This window comes from Mus caroli, chromosome 10 (genome assembly GCF_900094665.2).
Source record: "Mus caroli chromosome 10, CAROLI_EIJ_v1.1, whole genome shotgun sequence".
Taxonomy (NCBI): domain Eukaryota; kingdom Metazoa; phylum Chordata; class Mammalia; order Rodentia; family Muridae; genus Mus; species Mus caroli.
In genome coordinates, this window is record NC_034579.1 from 74,422,365 (window position 1) to 74,427,246 (window position 4,882).

General features: G+C 55.0%; 1 protein-coding gene across 8 annotated transcripts in view; it reads right to left on the bottom strand.

Moving 5' to 3' along the window:
• Tcf3 (transcription factor 3) overlaps window positions 1–1,114 on the bottom strand; it is a 24,701-nt gene extending 23,587 nt beyond the window's left edge. For 7 of the 8 annotated variants that reach the window (XM_021173704.1, XM_021173700.2, XM_021173702.2 and 4 more), the window contains exon 1: window positions 781–1,114. The gene's annotated coding sequence lies outside the window, so the exon portion shown is untranslated. The remainder of the gene's footprint in view (window positions 1–780) is intronic. The other variant, XM_021173698.2, reaches the window with a different exon arrangement.
• Window positions 1,115–4,882: the final 3,768 nt, after the last annotated feature.

Sequence of the window (4,882 nt, forward strand, 5' to 3'; positions counted from 1 at the left end):
GGGGGGAGTTTCTTCCAAGATCTCCAGGAGTTGGGGAACCCCAAGTTAACGAGGTGAAGATATTGGGTTCGCTCTTCCTTCCAAACTCCAGTTTGGATGGAGATTTGGAGACTTCCCTGGGTGGGGGTGGGTGAGAAAGGGACACCTCCCTCAAAATCCCCAAGAATTAGGGAACCCTAGATTGTGGAGTGCGATATAATCCTCACCCTTCCAAACTCCACTCGGATCAAGGGGACACCTCAAGTGAAGAGGTGGAGGTGGGTGGTAAGGGGACACCTCCCCTAAGATAACCACGAGTTGTGGAACCACTAGCTAATGGAATGAGGAGGTGGCCCTCTCTCTTCCCTCCAAACTCCAGCTCCGATCAGGAGGACCCCCTCTCTAAGGGCAGATGGAAAGGGAACACCTCCCCTAAGATCCCCACGAGTTGGAGAATTCCTATCTGATGAAGTTGGGTGACTGTCCAAAGAGAACCGTCACAAAAGAGGCCTGGGCAAAGTTTGCTCACAAGTGCGCGCGTCCCCTCCACGTCGCCCCCCTCTCCAGGCGCGCAAAGTTGAAGACAGAGAACAATGCGCCGCCGGGGCCGGGGCCCTGTGCAAGGGGGACGCGTGCACACTCCCCCGGGGGCTCACCCCAGCCCCAGCTTCCCCGCGGACCCGAGAGAGACCCAGAGGCAACTTTTTTTTTCTCATGCACTAAGCAGGGGGGGGGTCCCCACCGTGCGCGCGTCCCCGTGAGCCCCACGCGCGCGTCCGGGGCCCCTCCGCGTGCGCTCACCTGCTGGGCGGGGGCATGCACCGGGTGCACCGGGGCTCCCTGCTGCCCACCGCCCTCGGGGACCCCGGGGACAAAAGGGTGGCGGGCGCGTCCCCGAGGGTCGCGCGTGGGCGGCGGGAGCGCGCAGGGCTCGGGGTCGCGCGTCCTTCCTCCTCCCCACTCGCGTTCGCGTCGCCTGGCCTCTCTCGAGCTTCTCTCAGAGCAGGCCCCGCGGGAAGGGACTGTAGCAGAGGCGGCGGCGCGCGGCGGTGGCCCGCGGTGGCCCGCTACGCCCGCAGCCGCCGGCGCTGCCTCATCTTCCTGCGGCGGGAGACATGTTCCGCCCCCCCACCCCGCCCCGCGCCGCCCGCGGAAGCCACGCCCCCAAGAGGGCACGCCCACTGTCGCCGAAAGCCACCTCCCCTAAATCGCTGCAGCCGCGCCCCGACCGGATACACTCCGCAGATCCCTCCACTACCTCTTGAGGCGACAGTAACATACACCACCTCACAACAATCACTGCCAAAACACCCACAAAGATTACCATGACACCAAGAATCAACCCGTATCTAATACTAAAGTACTTCCGGCAGAGATAGTCTCTATCAAACCGAGGGAAAGACTTAGGGACTATCTTCCTACGCGGCGGTATACACGCACTGAGCAAAGCGTCCTTGACGCAAGCGGGAAGGACCATTAGATTGAAAGATAAGGACCGCTACAAATTACCAATGGGAAGGTGGAGAAGTTAGATTGGCAGAACTCAAACCATTCATTGCGAAGTATCATCTGCGTTCCCGCCCTATAGCAGAGGCGGGATTCTCAGAGCAAGAGGCCGCGAGAAACTCAACGGGAAGGCGGTGGAAGGGCGGGGTTTGAGATTTTATTTTCGGGTTCTTATGCCCGCCGGCGCCGCCACGTCAAGTGGGTTCTATTTGAGTTTCTAGGATGGGCCCTGGGTATTATGTGTTCGAGCGGGTATATCAAAGTCGGGATGGGATATCAGATCCTTAATGAGAGGCTAGGAAACGATGGATCATTTCTCTCTCTTGTTAAAGGAACTCCACATTGGTCAACTTTTCCGTCTTTTGAAAATAGGTGTTTTGTGGTGCATATAATAAAAAATGCCAGGAGGTGGCGGCACTTTAATCCCAACACTGGGGAGACAGAGGCAAGCAGATCTCTTTGAGTTCAAGGCCATCCTGGTCTACAGAGTAAGTTCCAGGATAGCCAAGGCTACCCAAGAATCACTGTCTCAAAAGAAAGAAAGAAAGAAAGAAAAGAAGGAAGAACAACGAAACAACGAGGGCAGGAGGGGTACTGAGAGGTGAGAGGGTAAACTGAGATTGGGATATAATATATGATAAAATAAATTTAAAAAAGAAAAACACATAATGAGGCCAGGTGCGGTGGCCCATGCCTTTAATCCCAGCTCTTGGGAGGCAGCTTTTTTGAGTTTGAGGCTAGCCGGTTATATAAAGCAAGTGGCAAGCCAGCCAGCTAAGGCTGTCCAGTGAGACCCTGCCTCTCCCTGAGAGTTGTAGAGACAATATGTCCCTCGTGCCTAGCCTCTGCTCAGTCTTCACAGCTCACTGGGGCTCACAGCCCAATGAACACAGCAGAAAGGTGCATGGCACAGTGGGTGTCCAGGTCAGACAGCAAAGGGGATCCCTAGTGTAGCTGCCTGCTCTCTCTCCCCCACCTCCAGTCAGAGATCAAGGACATGCCCCCAGCGTCACACGGGAAGGGCCTGGTGTGAATCGCACTTCTAGGTTCTGATTTTTTGGAGTTGGCAAGGGTAGAGAGTTGAAAAAAGGTCTCATGTAGCCCAGGCTGGCCTCCAACTTCCTATGTAGCCAAGGTTGACCCTGAACTCCTGTTGGCATCCCCCACCTCCCAGCTAGTACTAAGATGGTAGCTACCACACTTGGTTATGTGGTGGTGGGAAGAAATGCAGCGCTTCATATATCCTAACTAAGCGATCTACCACCCCAGCTACCACTCCAGTCCTTTATCCTTGGAACTGGTCCTTACTTCCGGTCCTTTTTGCTTCCCCCATATCTCAGAGCCTTTGGGCAGGGTCTTGGTACATTCTGAGACTCAGTTTACCTAAAAGGACAATGAGAGGGAGCAGTCATGGGCACACAGGTGTCACTCCACAAGTCTCTGCCTGGCCAGTCCTTCTATGATCCTGTTGAAGGACTTGGGTATCCGGATTGAATCTCTGTCCTTGAAACTTAGGCCTTTCCTGTGGCTCAACCCTGGACCCACGGAGTTGAGTGTTTGCCCACCATGTGAGGATGCAGCATGTGGTTCACCGGGCAACGTTTGGTGGCAACGTGGTGGTTGCAGCATCTCTAGGCTTGTCATCCAAAGCGAGAAGGCTCACTAGAGAACCCCCTCCTTCATCTGTCCTGAATGTACTCTTTCCAACCAGGAGCTGTCAGGTATTTTCCAAAAAGTGAGTCCATTGTACAGAGCAAGAGACTGAGGTTCTGAGGGCTCCCCCATTCACCTCCCTCCCACACCGGGGCCACACACCTGCAGGGAGGCTCTCTAGACACTCACAAACCACCATTGTCTTCCCCCAGGAGGCCCATCTTGGGGCTGAGTCACCGGGTGGAACAGCCGACGGTGGGGAGTCCTCTCTCGGCTGTCACCTCTGCCCAGCCCTGAGGCTTGGGTGTGCCCTGGCATGAGGACAAGCTGCCAGGGGCTGGAGCCAGGGCCCCTTTGGAGCGGCCCACGGCCTGCCCACCCCCGCCCTCCTGACTGTGCCCTTTGTTCTGCTGTGGGTGCTGGGGGAACCCGTCCACCTGCCACAGAACCTGTCTCTCAGCCATTGGGATAGCGCTCACAACTTGGAACCTATAGCCACTTTTGCAGGCATATAAAGCAACAGGACCAAGGATGAATTCCCAGAGAGGCAGGCAGACAGAATAGAAGGATGGAAAGCTGGGCCTCCACAGGTCCATCATTGCCACTACTGGGGAAACTGAGGCAGAAGGATTGCAAGTTCAGGGCGCCCTGGAAAACTTTCTGTCTGAAAAGCTAAAAAAGAAGGCAGGGGGATACCTCATGGATACCCTGCCTAGAATCCCCCAGTGAGGGGCTGGAGGCGTGGTCAGAGGCGGAGCCCCGCCTAGAATCCCCCAGTGAGGGGGCTGGAGGCGTGGTCAGAGGCGGAGCCCCACCTAGAATCCCCCAGTGAGGGGGCTGGGGGCGTGGTCAGAGGTGGAGCCCCGCCTAGAATCCCTAGTGAGGGGTTGAGGACTTTTATGGGCTTGGACCTGGGCTCCATCACCAGAAGGTGTTGAGCAACAGACACAGTGAAGTACAAAGGTCCTAGGTCCCGGCAAACTCCAGCAGTTGGTTCTGAGGATTGCAGCCCCATCTCTTAGTGTAGGCGGTGAAAGATGGTTTGGGATTGGGCTTTTCCACCTTGGACTTGTCCCGCGGCAGGGGTGGGATTGGGGGGGGTCTCTTGTGAGCCAAGAGTAGGAGGAACGAAGTGGATTTAACAAATGGCTGAAAGCTCACCGTGGGGTAGTCGGAGCTGCCTTCGGTGCTAGATGGGAGCGGGAGACCCTGTGTGAGTTGGTTGCCTTGAGGCTCTGGACGAGGAGGAAATGGGGAGCAGGGATTTCACGCTTGGGATTTGTGTCCTTGGCTAAGAGGGCTGGGAGAAATGTGGATGAGCACTCGGAGTAGCCATTATCAGCCGATCCCCAACACAGGACAAGTCTTGCACCAAGTCAAATCTCAGAGTTTTTTGGTTTTTTTCCGTTTGTTTTATAAAGAATCTCATGTAGCACAGACTGGTGTTGAATTCACGTTGACTTAGAACTTCTGAACTTCCCACCTCACATTCTGGAAGCTAAGATAACAGATGTTATGCACTCCCACGAGTGCGTCTTAGCTCTGTGCACGGAGTCCCAGCCCTGAGTCCCATTCTTCTTCTTCTTCTTCTTCTTCTTCTTCTTCTTCTTCTTCTTCTTCTTCTTCTTCTTCTTCTTCTTCTTCTTCTTCTCTTCTTCTTCTTCTTCTTCTTCTTCTTCTTCTTCTTCTTCTTCTTCTTCTTCTTCTTCTTCTTCTCTTCTTCTTCTTCTTCTCTTCTCTTCCT